The 19,144-nt window shown below is 39.8% G+C and overlaps 1 protein-coding gene across 13 annotated transcripts in view; it reads left to right on the forward strand.

Annotated features, from left to right (window-relative positions):
* The first annotated feature begins 1,080 nt into the window (after window positions 1-1,080).
* LOC130182971 (R3H domain-containing protein 2) overlaps window positions 1,081-19,144 on the forward strand; it is a 52,222-nt gene continuing 34,158 nt past the window's right edge. For 10 of the 13 annotated variants that reach the window (XM_056398230.1, XM_056398310.1, XM_056398273.1 and 7 more), the window contains exons 1-2: window positions 1,081-1,368; window positions 1,732-1,784. The gene's annotated coding sequence lies outside the window, so the exon portion shown is untranslated. The other 3 variants (XM_056398301.1, XM_056398240.1, XM_056398249.1) reach the window with 3 other exon arrangements.

Consider the following 19,144-nt stretch of genomic DNA (forward strand, 5'->3'; position numbering starts at 1 on the left):
AGCCTTCCAGATGGACACATATCAGACAGGGATTGACAATCATATCAAGAATAAGTGTATTATAGAAATATATCTTGGGCCTACATCAGTGTTACTTACAGTGAATATGTTTTTTCCCTCTTTGGTCTTTGAGTCTTAGGGTAGGTCATAACGCTGAACGACAAGGCCTTACAGTGACACTGAAGTACTAGCCTGCCGACATGTGGGGTCTTTTAGGAACTACAACAAAATCTACTTCATATATTGTCAAGCGTGCAAATTAAAAGTCAAGAAAACTTTTTATTTCACCCCCATAATCACGAATATACAGTATTTCTTAAGGAAGATTGAAAAACAGATTAAAACGAAATCATTCGATTTTAGACTTATGATGTTGATATGCAGGCTATATTTTGATAGATTTATTGGATGGGAATGAACTGGTATGGGGGACATTCAGTGATGCAAGAAGTAGGGTACTCAGATTTTTTACTTGAGTAGAACTAACAAACCACAATGTAAAGATAGTTGCTCACAAAATAGTGAGTTATTGTAAAACAAGATCGAAAATCGTTTTTTTCCCCAGAAATTCAGAGCCTCCACCGTTGTTGCAGAACAAGTTACAATGAATAATTCTTATTAGTACACAGTGACATCATGTAAATCCCAGCATTGTATGTTTTCTAACTAAAGTCGCAGTAACTAGTAACCACAGCTGTCAGATAAATGTAGTGGAGTAATATTTTCATCTGAAAAGCAGTGGAATAGCAGTATGAAGAGACATAAATTGGAAATACTCGAGTAAAGTAAGTAAATAGAAAATGTATTTAAGTACAGTACATGAGTAAATATACTTAGCCTACTTTCCACACTGAACATGCTGTTAAAAATAAAAGCACCCTCATAAAATGTTGCAGTTCATAATGTTAAAAAACCTTGATTGCTTTCCAATCATAGAAATTAAAAAAGTAAAAATGGCACCTTAATGACATACAGTAGACTACGTTCAGACACAACATTTTGACAGTCAGTAACATTTGACGGTGTATAAGTTTACAGTATCCTGAACGTCTCCCTGCGACTGTGAAGTACGCCGCTGACGTAAACTGTCGGTGAGGGGGAAAAAAGTGACGCTGACACACTCACACAAGCCGGAGCAGAGAAGGGGGAATAGCGTTTTGTTTCTTTTTTCTTTAATTTGTGTCCTTTTATTCTTTGACGTTTTGTTGTTATTTAGCTGTATTGCTCTAAAAGATCTGACTGCCTTGCTCTTCAGTGCTTGCTCTTTATCGTTAACGTTCATGCCGCTCTCCCCTCACGCGGCGCTATTTTGACAGTCGGGGTCGCAGTGAACCAACTCAAGCTAGCAGCACCATTATATTAGCATCGGTAAGTCATTCGGAAAGCTAGCTGTCCGTACTAGCTAGCACCTGTTATTTTGAGACCTGACAGTGCGGATAGAGTTTTCTAACAAGGTTCGCCTCATTGTAAATACATGCTACTTTGTTGGCTAGCCAGCTGTAGTATAAACGCTAGGTTTTGTTGAAGTTGGGTAGCAAGCGTACTCTGAAAAGAAAAGGCTAGCTAGCGGGCTAACATTAGCTAGGCTAGGTGCTCTAGGTGGCTAATTATACTCGCCGGAGGAAGCAAGCTAAAGCTGTGAGCTAGCTATTGTTAGCGTGTGGGCAAGCTAATATTTTCAGTCAACTGCACAGCCAAGGCTTTGACCATACTGCCATCTGTTCTCTACAGACACAACTTGGAGGATTCTACACACGGACTCAAGACGCAAAGCCAGCGAAACGGTGAGCTGAACCTTTAAGATGACTTGAGACGATTTGATGTCGACGATCCATGATCTTTAGTTAGATATGTAACGTAACGTTAAGCACCATCTTTAAAGTCCGCGTTCTCTATGTTTGACTCGAGATGGCCATGTTAACATTTTATCCATCTAATCTTAACTGAGAGAAGGTACTGAAACTCAGTGAACGAATGCGTGACTGAAGTGATCGTGAATAAAGTGATCAATTATCTGGTTGAATCTGAATGAAGTCATTGAAAATTTTTTGTAGCTGTAAATTGCAATCATGTCTAAAGCCCTCCTTAACTGGTGATAAAAAGGTGATATAGTAGCTATGTGTGTCCACTGATGGTCAGAAACGACAGCAAAGTTTAGATGTAAGAACTAATTAACCGGAAGTTACAGATCTTAGTTTGCCTCGTTGATTGAATGGCAGTGGGTTGTGAAGTTAATCTAAGTGCTCTGATTTAAAAAAATTAAAAAAAAAGTCTCAAACAAATAAGCTTAACTCCTAGGTTTTGTTTGTTGCACGTGACAATTGAAGTTTATATTTTATTTAATTCCTAAGCTTTCTTTGCATCTATAGTGTAAGGCCTTTGCTCAGTGAGACATGATTATAAGTATATTTTTTCAAGATTAAAGAGAAGCAAGCTTGCCAGTCATTCTGTGTTTCAATCCATAGTCTGTAAAATACATGAACGAAGAGGATTCACACTTGACTGTGTCTTGGCTTTAGCACTACTTTTTAACACTAGCTGAAAATAGATAGCAAGACTGTTGTTTCAAACAAGATGGGATGACAGCACAGACTTGCGAGGCTGTGATTCAAACATCTGCTCTGGGAAAACATGCATGTGTGTCTGAAAACATAAATATTCATATAAACTGGCATTAATCAGCCATGTGATGTTGAGAATTGGCAAACGGCAGGCATGGAGTGCCAACATAGTCACGTTTGATGTTGAGATTGTCTTGAAAATATCACAATTTGTCAGTTCCTTTAGTTACTGTTTTGAGCAAGATCAAGGTCAGGTTAAGGAGGTACCGCTCCTGACAATTTCAGCTTTAAAGCATTGGTATAGTGTTTCTTAGTGATTCTTATTGTACCAGATGTGACCCTATTACAGCTCCTTTCTCTGCATTTGTACATTGGGCACTGATCTTTCCTAAATAACACAGTCCAGTTAATGGTGTAAGGGTAGTATTATTGAGAAAAGGATTATCTATAGTAAGATCTGATGGAGGTGAGTCATTGAATCAACAGTCTACTGTTGCTAAGGCCAGCAATGAGAAAGATGGAGTACTCTGCCCCCCCCCCCAATACCCTGCAACTTTCAATCTTCATGTGCAGAACCGTGTCACATTGTGAAATGTCAATGAATTGTTAGCCTTATTTATTACAACTAGGTGAACGGGTGTAAGAATTTATATTTCAAAAGGGTCTTTATTCGTTTATTTGGTTTGCAGGATGCATGACTATAACCAATTCTTTATTCATACACCAGTAGGACATGTGATTTTATGTTTTAACTTACTTGCTTTTTCTGTATTCATGTGCAATGATCAAACATATATACAAGCCATGATGGTCAAAGTGGCTCTAATCCTGTATTTTACAGGCAGATGTAATTTGAAATAGGCAGTTATTATCCAAGAAGACATGATATCTACGTTTATTTGTCAGCCAGGTATCCATATCTGCTTCTGTTTCTGAATCTCTGTTTGCAGCAGCAGAAGCAGAAGAGTGGCTTTTTCTAGAGAGATTTGAAGAGCTATTTATAGATCTCTGCCAGAGCACCAAGCGTGGTGCTGTTGCTGCTGCTCCTATCTCTCTCTTCTCTTAACCACTCCTGTTTCTCTGTTTCTCTCCATCTTTATTTGTTCCTCTTCTTTTCCTGTTCTCTTTGTTTTCTGAGCTACTTTTCCCTTGATATTTTCACTTCTCAATCTTCCCATTTCATATCTATCCTTCATTGCTTGCTTTGATGTAAATTATTGATCAGAGCAGGAGGGAGGTGACTGGTTGCAAAGCTATTAAGTCTGGCCTCTGATTGGGTATAGGTGCCTGACTGACTTCAGTGTCATTGCTGCAAAGCTGGAGGGCTTTCACATGATACTTCAAAGGAAAAGAAAACAGAGAACTTGTCACATGTTGAAATTCATCATTAGATTGTAGGGTCCAAGCAGGGCTTGACAAAGCATGTGTTTTGTTCTTATTCATTTTTTGAAGGTACATTTATTAATACTTTTATTGACTTAATGCAAATGTAGCTTCATTTATTAAAATTTTTGAGCCAAAACAGGCTTCATTTAATCCATGTTGAATCATAAGTTAATAAGAAACTGGTTATGTCTAAACAATGTCATTCAGTAAAAACCTGTTTTGAGTTGTTTGTACGTTTGAGGTGTAAACAACCATTTCCTCCCGTCTTTCCTTTTAGCTTTACCTCAGTTACATGCTGTGTGTAGCGACTGCAGCACCTTGTCAGGTGATTGTGTCCATGAACGTTTTATCTGTGATGTCTCTGGCCGCTGATCCTTGCTCAGCTCCTCCCCTTTCTCTTTCCTTCTCGCTAAGCCTTTTGCTGTCTTGTCAGTCTGTCCTGAGAAAAGAGGCTACCTGGCTGCAAATGCAGAAGAAGCTGTTGGACTTGGATTGAGGCATTAGGGTGGCATTAGTGCATGCCATCCCCTTTATTCCAGTCATGTGGTCAACCTGAGACAAACCTTTTTCCAGGGCCATGCTAGGATTGCAGAGTCATTGGTCGGTTTTTTCATCTTAACATGGCTAAATAAGGAGAGAGGGCCAGTTCTGTGCAAAACATCATTCATCCATTCATTCATTACCTGTACCTGCTTATTGTTGTGCAGCATGGACAAATCATTATCTTGCTGTGTGGCAACATTGCTTACCAATGAACCAAAAAAGTGCCCCTATGCTGAATATAAACAATTTAAAGTGACTCAAAAACAGAATAAATATAGACCACTGATATGCACCCGGACAGATATGTAAACAAGAGGATATCTGTCCAAAAGCTCAAGGAGAAAATTGAGTCGCTTATTGCCGATAGTCAAATCTATGATTTGATCCACATAATTTAAGTGGTAGACTGACTTTGTAGACAAATTCACAACAACCATGGTGCTTGTACAGGGATGTAGGACCATTTTCTTCCTCAAATTGTAGTGCTTCAGAGCTTTAGTGCCATTTTTTAAATAAAGATTTGAAGATTGGCATGCTCAACTATATTGTGGTAGATCACAGCACCTCAAAACAGCGTTTAGAGAAAACAAGATTTTAGTGGAACTTCAATGCAGTGGTAAATGGTGAAAGTATTTTCTGATTTGCATGACCTCACTTTTCTGTAAATACTTATGCATTAACTAGACAGTCATACCAGAGAGCATTATTTGCTGTCACATATAATGGATTTAAAACAATGAACAACCACAATAAGCTAACAAACTTCTGATTGAGCAGAAATCTGGTAACTAGCCAAACACTGGTACATGGTCAGGGAAAATGAGATAATTGCAGTTGAAATTCATTCACTATAAACCTTCTTTTACCAATGTTTTTTTGTATGGTGCACAGTGCAATCACCATTTGAAAATGTTTAGGATTACTTCAGGATCTAGTGCTTATTTGCTCAGTGAGCATATTTGTTTCACTTTTCTAACTGTATTGTGGCAATGCATATTTTTTTGTCCAATAACATTAAGTTGTCTGTTGTGTGCTTTTTAACTTAATTCCTTACCTAAGAGTCTAACAGACATCCCTGGACCTCAGCCACCTTATGTAGAGTTCCCTATTGACATTTACTTTGATCCTGAACTTTTGACTGCCTCTTTTCCACTGCGTCTTTCAGCTGCTGTTTGCAGTGAGGGGGCTGCAGGGAGAAGATGCAAATGTCGTCTTGTGGGATTAAGGTTTTTCTTAGCTAATGAGGTAGTTTCATTACATCCCCCCACTAGTTTCTCTTCAAAACCTCTTGTTTTTTATTATTTAATTTTGACCATTGCAGCAGTGCTCTGTTTCACCAGCAGCTGTCACTACTTTAAGCTCATTCAGTTTATTGAGACGCAGGCTACAGATAACAACCTCATATATTCCCATGAAATGGAGAGATGAATGATGACTTGAGTGTGCCTGGACTGTGTCTTCTGCCTGTTTGCAGATGGAGGCTTATACCTTTGTTTTTGTTTTTTTGATGTTCAAAATCTTAAATTGTAGTTGTGAAAGAATAAATCTATTTACTGTAATCTCTCATAAGTATCCTGCTGTTGTATCAAGTGACAGACTGGCTGATCCAAGCAGCCCTCTAAACAGCTGGGCTTCTTGCGAGCCATGGGTTGGCTGTCATTGCAATTATATTGTTGCACAGAGGCAGAGAGCAAACAAGATATGTAAGAGAGAGAGAGAGAGAATCCTAACGTAAGGGAGGGTTGGAGGAGAAGGGAGCGGTGCAAACTGTGCGCATGATAGCATAAGAGCAGTAGAGAGAAAGGGAGCCAGCCAGCAAGCAAGGCTTTCCGTTTTTCTGTAGTGCTTGTGCTTCATTCAGAAAAAGAAAGGGGGCAGTCCAAATAGAGTGTTCTGTACATTTTACGGGAAACCCATTAACAAAACCGTGTTGTTGGTACGTACAGACAGGAAAGGAACAGAGCAAGTCTGGAGAAGAAGAAAGTATAATGAGCTGAAGAAAGTGACAGAGCTAAACACCCCTGAATCTCAGCTATTTACATGCTGAGGGAAATGGAAGTCATTAATTTGTACTACTTGGTGAGATAAAACTAATATCAGCGTTGTCTTGGTCCAGAGCTACTTCTGTTACTGCTTCTCCTGCGATAATGTGCTTTTATCTGTGACACACCTGATCCGACTTGGCTGGATATTCACAGAGCTGAACGCTAAATACAGTAAGCATGTGCTGTGTGTGTATGTCTCTGTGTGTCTTTGTCAGTGTGTGCTAATAATTTGTAGGTGAGATGTAGCTTGTTCATGGTGCTGTTCACAGCTCTTGAGATTTCGTTTGACATGTAGCCATTGCCACTGTTATAACTGTTTCTTATCTTGGCATTTTTCATTGTTGCACTTTGTAAAGTTTGTGCTGCAATTTATTTAATTATGCCTTAGTAATGGTGTAAGAATCATATAATGGGGCTTGCTGGAAGATAATTTCATATACATTACCTACATTTGTAATTATAACTGCAGCTCATTTTATCAGTGTGCTTAAGCTGTAAGGAGAATCAAGGTTACATTTATGTAGATGGATTTTGTACATTACAGGCTGAGATGCTAATTTGTGATCCTTAAATGGCGTATGTGTGTGTGCCCGGTGGTCAGTTTATGTTCATATGTACAGACACACAAAATGTGTTTAGTGAAGCAAATGCTGAGGTAATGAGGAATTCCCTTCCACTGTGTCCTTGTGTGAGAAGAGGGAGGGTGGAGGTGGCCTTGTGGGGGTGGAGAGTCACTAAGAAGTAGGCGTCACTCTGCAACACTGTCATGCCGAGGAGGGAGGGGTACAGTAAAAAAGGAGAACCTATGGGCTTACAAAAGGCATGTGGGAACTCCTTTCCCTTATCATTTTGACTGTTTATGAATGGATCAGGCATTAGAAATCTCCTTTTGGTTTCTAAAGAATATATACTCTTATACCTGCATATGTCAGTGTTTTACCCCTTTATTTGTCAAACACAATGTGCGGTAACAAAGAGGATAGAGTGGAGGTGAGAGAGGCAGCACAAGCGTGAGAGAAAGCACAACAGCAGAGCTCTCTTGAATAAAAAATCTGTCGCTATAAATAGCAAGCCATCCTCATGGCCTCAGCACTGTTTCGGGTCTAGAAGACCTGGCTTTTCCTACTCCTTCTCTGTTCTGATGGTTATAACCTTGCAAAATCTGACTCCCAATCCTCCACATGACTTCCGTTTATCCTTTTTTTTTTTTTTTTTTTTTTTTTTTTTTGTAATTCCCTCGGCCCAGATCTGTCTTGTGCTGAATATGGGCTGTTTACATAATGACTGTGTGTTTGTGTACATGTGTGTGCATCTTTGAGCATTATAATAAATTAGGATGTATCATTGTCCAAAGCAATACACTCTTAATTCAACTAGCTAGATGTAAGCTAATAAAATGATAAGGATCCAATGATTCTACCCGTTTGTCAATTAGAAATGGAAAAGAGACAATAACCACAGCAAACCCCTGAAGAGATCGAAGCCACCCGGTTGGTGTCAGGTTGCTGTAGTTAATGCAATTTTCTTCCTGATGTCATGTCAAAATTGATAAAAGCATAGATAGCTGAGGTGGCTAAAACTCGCTGCGTAGCCCTTACTGACGTAATACAGTCCATCTCCTTGCATTAAGAGGTTGTAAGAGGTTGTGTGTGCACCCTTATCTTGTGCATATGACCATAACTTTTGTTGTTCCTTTGTTTGTGACTCCCCAGGTAGGTGCTCCTGCAGCCTCACTCCTGCATACTAATTGCCATTGCGTGGGAAAAAGACTTAGTCTGACAGAGAGGAAGCATGAGAGAGAGACGAAGGGAGGGAAAAAATCGATAGCAACCCCTGGAGTAACTATTGCTGTAATTGCCTTTAAGTCAGAACATTCCCCCTTTCTCATGCAAAGCTTTTTAGGAAAAAATCCTTATGCATTTTTTGTTTTGATTAACAAATACAGAAGATAAACAACACAGGTCAAAATCTAGTATATGGCTGGGATAGTTTATGGTCAATGTGCGAAATTTAGTTGAAAATTTCGAAAGAGCTCAAAAAGTAGCTTAATGTCGCCAGATGACATAATATGCCAATTAACATATTCACAACATCATCTTGCCATATTTGAATTCTGCCCAGTATCAGCTGGTTTCAGCCCTTTTATCTGTTTGCTTCTCTCCTACTCTCTGGGCTCACATATACAGTTTTTTCTTACAGTCGAATACCCAAGAAAGTTGTTCTCATTTACATGTTTTTCTGTTTCTGGAACAAGTATGAAATAGTAGCTGAAACGCGGCATTAAGACTACATGTTAACCAGCTTAAAAGCCATTTCCAAGCTGCTGCTCCGCACTGTTTAAATCCTGATTTTTATAACCACAACGTTGTCTGACAAAATCATCATACACATAAATTAAAAACAATGGCTGTGCCATGATTTTGCCTATATTTACTTGTAGAATGATCACTCAGAGGGAAAGCTAGAAGCAACAGAATAACTCTCATTTTCACTGAAATTATTCTCACTGAACAGAGTTGACACAGAGAGAGGTGTACTGGCAACTCTCTTCTACGTTTCTACAGTAGTCTGAAAATGAAAAATATTGTGGATCCACTGTGAACGCCCCCTGATGATATAATGGCAAATGTTTGCACCAAATTATTTTGAAAAACCAATTGCCAGTGGGAGAAGTCCAACAATCCGGCTGACCAATGGTATAACTTCACTATAGGTGATGGACTGCAACTCCACCGTATTGGACTGCAGCTGGTGATGGTGGCTCTTGTTCTGCTTAGGTGGGGAACTTGTACATGTGGCTCTATGCCAAGCTGACCAAGGCTGTAGAGCAGAACAAGGACTGCTGTCGCCAGCTGCAGTTAGCAGGTTTCACAGTTAACAGTTAAAAGATTTAAATATAGCAGCCTTTAATAATGCGATCTGTATCAACTCTAGCATTCATTCACTCACTGCTTGAAAACCTCTGCAATTCTGTTCTGAAAGTGTCACCCTACACCCCCTTGTCCCTTCTCATGGCCTCTTCTCTCCATATTTCTCTCTTCAGTCAAATTTTCCCTGCCTTGCCTTCAACTATCACATTTTATGAATGTTAATGTATATTTCCAGACATTTATTTTGATCATGTGATTGTCACTTTAGTTTTTTCCTTTTAATGCTGATAGCTAATAGTGGCTAGCAGGAATGTGTCTATGAAACCAATATGCGACATTTTTATAACAATAAAATATTGAGAAAACTTTTATATATACGTAAACCAATAGATTGCTTTTTCAAAACACAAGTCAATAAATAAATGATAGAAAAGTTGAGAGGAGGGTGGAGGACCTGCTATATATAACTAGAACAAGTTTAGGAGTGGTAGTTTCTGATATAATTAGAAGGTTGTGATGATGAATAGGGATCGTGAGGGACAGAAAGGCAAGAAAAACTTGAAGGTGAACACAGTTAAATTGCTATCCTTAGGCAGGCGGTGGTATTGGGAGTGGTTGGCTTTTACAGGTAAACAGATGGACTAGCACAGCGCGACGCTGACCTGCTACCGCTGTCAGGTCAGCCACGTGATGTAGTGACTCGCTGCCGTGTGCAGTTTCTCTAATTAACGCTACCTCTGTGCTGGGGCTGCAGTGCTGCCAGTGCCATACACACTCACTCTCACACATGAAATGGATGAATAGAGAGCAAAGCATCTAATGAACTTAACAATGGCAAATTTCAAATACACAGAGTCAAGGTTTTCTCAATTTACCATGCATAGTGTATGTGGTGAGAAGGAGTCCTTTACTATAGTCAACCCTGTCGCAACTAAGAATGTGTTGTAATGTGGGCTCTGGAAATTTTGTTCCAAACATGTCATGTAGGAGATTGGCGACAAGATCAGGATCTACACAGCTGTATTCAGATTTAGTCTTAGCCCTACTTAGTTGAGCTTACATGTCTGTCAAATGGTTTCCTCAGTATGCATATCATCTTGTGCATGTCAACAGCAGACCTGTCATCACCCCCCTATTTTTCTATTTTAACATAGTGTCGTCATTGTTTGAACATTGCGGTCACTTGCTCCTGGTGTAATGGTAATGCATAAAGGACAGAGGCCATATTTTATCTCTCTGTGCTGACTTACTGTTCTAGTTGCTGTTGTTTCTGCCTTTTAATAAAATCTGTGTTGATGGGTACTAGAGATCTCATCTGGAGTGTGATAAAGAGAGATCTTGTTTTGGGTCTGTTTTGTTTTCAGACCCTGACCTCACTGTGGCCGACAGGATTCGAAGGAACTATATTTAAATCGCTATATGCCTGTGGAGAACCCCTGAAAAAGAGTTGATGGGGGATGATGGGTGGTAGTCTGAGCTGAGTGTTGGTTGGCTGGATGTTGGCTGGATGGTTGTCTGAATGACTGGCATGTTGCCTTCATGTTGGCTGTTTTGGAGTGCACAAGTCACATTATAAGAGACCACGCTTTCTGCTGGCCCAACAGAGACAGCCTTGCTGGTTGACTGGCTGGATGCCTGATTTCCGGGTTAGGCTGGCAGCACTCGGGTGTCCATCACTGTTTTGGCATGGCATCCCAGCCAGCCAGCTGTTGTTAAGTGTGGCTGTGGCAAATGGAGGTGTTTGTGCAGATCATAGAGGGCACTGGTCCATCTGGACACATCGAGCTGTTTGTCAGTGCATTATTTAACATATACTCAGGTTATAACTAAAATCATAAATTTCATCATGTAGACAGAAGTTCCTCTCTGTCTCTTAGGCAATGTTCAGACCAAGAATAGCACTGTGTTAAAAAAAAAATAACACCAAGAGGCTTCATTGGTGTGGGTGTTTTTGCTACAGACACTAGTGGAAAGATGACATGATCCAGGAAGTCCAGTTTGATAAGGACATCCATCAGTTTGAAGACTAATCGTAGGAAAGGAAATTTGCTAATGAATGATGTTCCTTTGCTTTGCAGCAGAAGTTGTGGCAGGTGCAACTATTTCCCATGAAACCATGTGTTTTTTAGCCAAAGAAAAAATCAATGCCAATGGCAGGTGCATTGAGCTGCATTACGAGAGTGACTGTGTACTTAACTTGCTACCAGTTTTTAAGGGTTAATAGTTCAGTTTTTAGTGGTAATATTGTGTGAAAATGAAAGTGTTGGTTCTCTTATTTCAAACAAATTGATTATTTATTACTTTATCAAGAAATGTAAAACCCAACACTGTTTCAAGTAAAGTCATTTCTAGCTCAGGGATCCATGATGTTATCTTTCATTCAGATGTGAGCAAAGACTATACTTTATAATTATCAGCTGACAATTTATAAGTAGTGAAAAGTGTAATGCTCAGACATAGATCAGCTAATGAGTAAAATGTTTTCACAGCAATTATTTCAACATCAACAGAGAAATTGTCCTTTTAAAAGTCGTATCAACACAGGAGATGGTGAAGTTATCATGGGTTATGCTTGATTGCTTTGGCAGAACATGCAGCTATAACACACTAAATACACATTCAATAAATACAAACATGTTAAAAGAAAAAGAGCTAAAAGAAAATCATGAACCACCTCAAAACAAGACTAGTTGTAGATGCTTAGAAGGCTATTTAAGGGAGCATTTCTTAGTGCCTTACTGAGGTAAAGGATAATTTTGACCACTCGGACAAATTGCCAAAGTTTTCAGTCCTTACTTGAGAGCTACAGGACTGTGGAAGAGGGGTTAAGACACCAGCATCTATAGATAGGAACAGGGTGTGGGAGCAGAGTGACATGATTTTGCCAGGAACGCGAAGCAGCTTGGAACATTGGATTTCTTCCTTGTTCCAAGATACTAATCCATCCCACAAGCACCTGTATTCAGATAAGGTTAAATTTTGTTTAGCTGTATATGTAAGAATTTGACCACTGTTTTGCAGTCACAGAGCATATGGTCCCTCACTGAGGTTATTGAAGTTTGCAGTATGTAACAGATCAAACATACTGATTTCAAATATGCCAGGAACTTCTTGCAGAGTTCACTGTTAGTAGATGAAATGATACAACTTAGGATAACGACAAATTTCACATTCAGGTTGAAACTGTGACGCTGATTTTATAGACATTCATGGTACCTTTTTTTTTTTTTTTTTTTTTTTAATTGCTTTGTGCTGAATTTTGCAGCAGGAAGAAAATATTTACTATATTTGCAATGGAGCATAAAAGAGTGGGATTTCTCTTGGTGTGAGCGGAGAGAAAACAGTAGACTGGGAGTGGAGTGATTACGAAATGCTTTGAGGGGGAGCTGAAACTGCTGCTGCTCAACTCTGCTCTCAAACTTGATAGGGCAGAATATAACAGATATTGGGTGAGAGAGAGACACAGTCAGAAAGAGACGGTAATAGTGGCAAACAATAAGAGAGAGAGATAGACATTTAGAAACTAAAAGAAGAGGTCTGACGAAGTTGTACAGTGAGTTGTATCATCTTTATCATGCATTGGGCCAAGTCATTGGCCTTACAAATGTGGAAGAAGCAGCCTGACGGTGTAATGAAATATGCATTTTAAGCTAGAGGCAGAGCCAGTTGGCTAAATACCACCAGTTAAACTGAGAAACATAGAGAGGGAGAAGGACAGTTTGAGACATTCATTGTAGATGAGAAATTGTAGCAATAAAATTGTGTGGTAACTTGAGCTTGATTTAGGCACCAGCAGTTATTGGTGGTCCCTCCCTCAGCGCTGGGGTCCCTGCCTCGCTTCCTGGCTAGGTGAGGTATCCGAAGAAATTCCACTGACTAAGCTTGCTACCCATGCTCTGCTTTCAAACCAGGGCTTTGCTGATTAATGTATCAGTTATGAAGACTTAATATAAAAGAAAATAATATGTTATGTAGTACGCTAATTTGGTTTTATTTTTATTTATTTTTTATTAAATACATACATTGGCTATATATATCTTTTTTTTGAACAGCCTGCATTTTCACCCACGAAAGGCTATGTGAAATGAGTGTTACTAGCCTGTCTTGGTTGTGATGCTTTTCATACACATGATATAATACTTACCACACAGAGCCATCATTTCAAGCCCTCAAAAATGGCATGTGCTGTTTGGTGTGCCAAATTCTAATGGAGTGGAAACGACACCCAACCAGCTCTAACTGATACTGTGCTGGTCAGGTTTTGGAGCACACCCACAAGTGCAAGCACAGCAGATTTGCTATTGCCTGTACATGGATCAGACCAAACTAGGTTCCTTCATTTCACCAATTGCTTTTTCTTGGTTATAGGGCTGTGCAATTAATTGAATTTCGATTTCGGCTCCCAACGATCACCAAAATAGTACAATCGAGATAAAACGATTATTTTGCATGTTCTGTTTTGCAAGAACACTCTTATTTTGTCTTGCGTTCTGAATGACACTCGCACGCGCACATCCGCCCCTCCCGAAGCCACAGACTCTCTCATCCAGAGGGAGGCAGGTCGTGTGCATATCATCCGCTGGAATTTAAAAACTCAGCGCGAGTAAAGATGGCAGAAGGAGGGCAGCTACAGCAGCGTTTGGTGAGCAAAAAAGGCAAAATCAACTATGTTGTCTGGGAACAGTTTGGCTTCAAGGAATCCGACGACGAGCAGAAACATGCTTCAGCAAGATTTGCTACATGGTAGTGGCTGCAACGCAAGGGAACACCACAAATTTAGATGGCAAAAAAAGGTGTCTTTTTAATAAATGCAGCACGTTCCCAAAGTCATGTGAAATTATCGTGTTACATAATCGTGATTTCAATATTGACCAAAATAATCGTGATTATGATTTTTTTCCATAATCGAGCAGGCCTACTTGCTTATGAGTTATCATGTTGATGATCATGTATGTGCATATTATCATGTATATGTCCTTATGGGGTGTTGACACATATTTAACGCTTTGAAATTATTTTTTTTTGTAATGCAAACTCATAGGCAAAATGGATCAAATAAATATTGCAAATATATTACATCATTCTATCATTATGTTAGCAGTGTGTATTCATAGTCACATCTTTAAAAAAATTAAACTCATGTTTATCCCACTCAGCACCCAGCAGTTTTTGTCTGTCATGCAGCTGCCAAAAAATAAGGTTGGAGCGTATTTGAGCGTGTCTCGCTCCTTCCGGAGGCTTCACCTCTCAGCTTGCACTGCTGGCATAGCATCCACAGTTGGTCAATGTGGCAATGGTTAAGCAGCAATCCATTATTATTATGCTTCCAGTAAAGTTTTAGGGTTAACCTCAGATATTAAGCCAGCAACTTTAGCCAGTAAAGCTAGTTGAGTTGAGTAAAGGTGGGTTTGTACATAAGCATGATACCCTCTGATGCTGAATACATTTTGTGCAAATTTATGTCGGTGAGGGAGGGACAGTCTCTTTCTATCTGCCGGGGTCTTCTTCTTCCTTCTTCCTTCTTGTGTCTATGAGCTCAGTCTGTTTAGTTCAAGGATCAGCTCCACAAGACCTGATAGTTAGTCACTGCTCTCATCAGGACAGAGTGGGACAGATCTGTCTGCAGTCAGACAGTGTGTGAGGGGAGTCATCACCAATCTGCACATTTAAATAACTGTGTGTGTGAATGAATCACATTCTGATCACTTCGTAAGCCCCATTAAGTGTGTATGCCTGTGTGTACATGTGCAAGCCTTGTTTGGTCACATGTGCGTATGTTTGTTGTGTTTGTGCGATTGAGCTGTGTTGTTCAGGCTATAAGTAACACATGATGGTGTTGTGCGTTTTGTGTGTGTGTATGTGTGCTGTTTAATTTGTGTTTATGTGAGTACCCAGTGATAAATACACTGGGCCTTGTAATTGGGGAAAGGAGGGGGGTCGTGAGAGAGAAAGAGAGAAAAATATGGGGGTGTTGAGGGATATGGCTGCTTTTCTCTTGGTGACAGAGCCTGTTGCCATGGAGCTGGTCCTCCCATTGGTGGAGGTTTGGTCCAATCGCTTAACAGCACAGATTGTTTCATCATTGAGAAGTTTTTCCTCTCTTCCTGTCTCACTAGCCACCCCTTGGTCCTCCATCTTTCTCTGTTCTCTTTTTTCTCTCCTATCTCTCTTCCACTATCTTCCACTATTCTTCCCTCTCACAGTAAGAAAAGCTGATAAATTACATAAGGTTTCTAATGAGTGCAGGAGCTGCCACCCAATTTCATTTTGACATAGTAATTCATATTCTTATCAGCAGCTCAAGTTGTGGAGGCAGAATCTTTCACACATCTCCTCACTGTACTTGAATACAAGAAAACACCACAATCCCACATCCAGCCCTTTATGTATTTATTGGACAACTAAGAGATTTCATTATTTTGATGTATAGAAATGTATGGTAATGGTCATGTGCTATTAAAACTATTTTACTGTTATCCTTTTTGCAAGGTGAAACTGTGGAATCTGCTCTGGTAGTGTCATTAACACACTCCCTAAGGGCTCCCTCTTGATAGAAACACTGATGAGAGATTTCTAGGCTCAGCATTACATTGTCGATTGATGGGACCAAAATAGAAATGCATTAAGAAGCAGGGATTTCCCTATTGCTTTTGAGACTTGGGTTTTAGGACGCCCATGGTGTATGTGTTTTTTGGCCTTGAAGACCTCATGTGATGTATTTTGCGGTGACATTTCAAGTGGTTGTATGAATTTCATGGTTTAGTGCAAAGCTGCACCTACAGCAAAATATGTCTTGATTATTATAGTCTTCTTTCAATCAGAAAAAAAACATTTTCCAAATCCGAGTGTAACCCTTTATTTGGTAGAAATCCAGTGTTTATTTCAGCTTTGGCATCAACACAACAAATTTATTCCCTTGTCTTCAAAATCACAGATGGGGTTTTCTTGATTGCCACAAATTTTTTTTTTGAAGCGTTTTTGTTTGCTGTGGTTGTTCACAGATTAGATTTGTCTCTGCCTGTGCTAGTGATGGGAATTGATAAGATTTAATTGATACCAATGCCATTATTGATTCCTGATCAATTTTATGTGTGGGCGGAAAAAGTGGGCCTAGTTTTCAGCCTCAGCACAAATGCTTTATTTTCTCTGAGTCTGAACACAGTGTAGAAACAGAGTAGGAAAAAGCCATCATGCATCTAACTCAGGTGTGCAAAAGTTCCACTCTTTAATCATTGTTTTCATTTATGCTTTCTTAGTCAAAGAAAAAATCTGCTAAGCCTGCCTGTATGGCATTCATTTCCATTTTCATAACATAGGATATTTACCCTTGGTAACAGACGTGCTGCTCAGTTGGGAAGCACTGTGTGTAGAGTGTCAAATACATGGAATTTAAGCTGATGTTCTGTAGAAAGATGTTTCAGCATTTTGCTGATGTCCCCACCCTTATTTGAAATGACAATTTTAAACAAATTACAACTAGCCCTGTCATCTTTCTCTAAAGTGAAGGCACGCTTTGAACCATTTCTTCCTCTTATCCATGACTCTTCTTCCTGTTGTTGCAAGTTTCCAGCGGTTTAGACATATGCTTTTGTCGTAATTGTTTTGCACTGCGCAAGTAGGTGCAAATAAATACTTCAACCACTTAATACTTTGTACAAATTTGTTAAAGTATTACTGCCTCTCAGCTCCTGATATCCTATTAGTTTACAATTGAAAGTGCACTGTTATGTCCTGCCCCAGCATCCTTTTGTAACAGGAAATGTCGTATTAAAGTTAATGAAACCATTTCAACATGTTAATGGCAAAAAATCTCTGGCTCTGATCAACATGGAATAATAATAAAGAAATATTTTCGTAGTTACAGAAGAAAGATAATGTAATTTATAGTGAGTTGAGTGTTTTCTAATTATTCTAAATAATGTACAGTATGGGTCATATAATCTACATTAATTAATGCAATTGTTGCATAATTATTTACGTGTTTAATTTTGGCCCACGTGGTATTCCATATTTCTCTCCCTCACCTACATTCCAGCACTCCTGCCTTCATCAGTAATACATGTTAGGTCAGGATCCCCTCTCTATGCACTGGCTTTCGTTCATCATGCAGAAGGGAGACTGTCGTTCACTTGGCCAACATATCTTTCTTTCCATCACCCACTTTCTCCTTGTGTTCTTATTCATCAGTCTGATTTGTTCTGTCCATACACCTTCTGTATGTTCCCCCACACACAGCAGAGAACTATACATAGGTTGTGACTAGTGAAAGCAACCGAGAAAGAGAGGGAGACTTGGAGAGAGCTACAGAAAGGTAGGTAGGTAGGTAACTAGGGAGGGAAGGAGGGAGAGAATGAGTCATAGCTCGTCCCACAGGACTGAGTGGGCTGGCTGAGTGGAGGAGGATGGCGTCAGCAGCAGGCCTGACAACTTAAGAAGACACATTAAAAGAGGAAGAAAAAGAGAGAGGGAGAGAGAGACAGAGATCTAACACTTCGTAGTGGGTGGATGGAGAGAGAGATATTGATGGGAGGGGTAGACACGAAGGGGGCGGAAGGTAGGAAGGGGTATCCTCACTGAGACTGAGAGAGAAACGAGAGAGGGGGTGGCAGGGAAAAGGACAGAGAGACATAGATGGAAAAAGAGAAATCCTGTCTTCCGCTTCATGGCCGTTCATGTCCCCTTCATCTGTGTTTTGTGTCTTGTTAGTCTCCCTTTAGGATGTTTTTTTTTCTCCTAATCTTTATTGATATTGTCTTCTAAATTTCCTGGCACTGCTTTTCTGAGCCATAGAGTCCTCCTAATCACCTTTTACATAACTCATGCCAGAAAATATGTAAAGTATTCTAGAGTAGCTTTGTGTGTGCTGGCCAATGATGCATGTGCCCATATTTCTACTGTGTGAACCACAGACTCTGTTTTAGTGCGACTGTGTCTGGACTGTTCCTCTATAGTCCCCAGTGCTGTGCCAGCCCCCTCATCCCCTCCCTGTGTGAGATTGTGCAACCGACGCAAAGGGGAATCCTCTCTGACACAGACAAACAGTGCTACGCACACACTGCAAGTGCTGCTGATATCTAATATGTGCAGCCACTGAGCTTGCACAAACTCTGCCATTACTAGACACGTCAGCCTCCACTCTGAAGACATTACTTTTGCTTCCTTTTGTGAAATGGGTTTCTCTGACGTCAAATGGGCAAGGTGCACGGCTGAATACAGAGAAGAATTGGGTCGAGCTGCCTGTGTATGTCTCTCCCACTGCTGTCTGTGGGTTTGTAAGTTCTTGCTCACTCCTGTTTGCAGCGTTCTGCGCTTCCATTCACCTTCATCTTTCATTCAGCCTCTGCAGAGAAAATGGAGAGGCATGTCTGTTACGCATGCTTCTCCATTATGAAATTTGAAATAATGCAATGAATGAAATAAAGTAATAGCTTTCAATCATTACCCATACAAAAGTGTAGGAATACACAGTGCTCATTCTGCATTCACTTGCACTCTGGCTATTGTTAATGAGAAATAACCACGGTAGAAAAAAACAAAACATTTTTAATGTCGGTGCTGTATGCTGTCACGACAGCACAGTGTGGTGCGCCTGGCAAAATAATGCAGTTCTGTTTAATTGTGTTGCAGTGTTAGTATAAGTTATTCACTATATAATTTTGAGTTAGAGTAAATTTTTATTTAAGAAATTAAAACTACCAATAGATTAAGGTTGTGGTCAGTTACTTTTCAGCACAACAGT

This window comes from Seriola aureovittata, chromosome 2 (assembly GCF_021018895.1).
Source record: "Seriola aureovittata isolate HTS-2021-v1 ecotype China chromosome 2, ASM2101889v1, whole genome shotgun sequence".
Lineage (NCBI taxonomy): Eukaryota > Metazoa > Chordata > Actinopteri > Carangiformes > Carangidae > Seriola > Seriola aureovittata.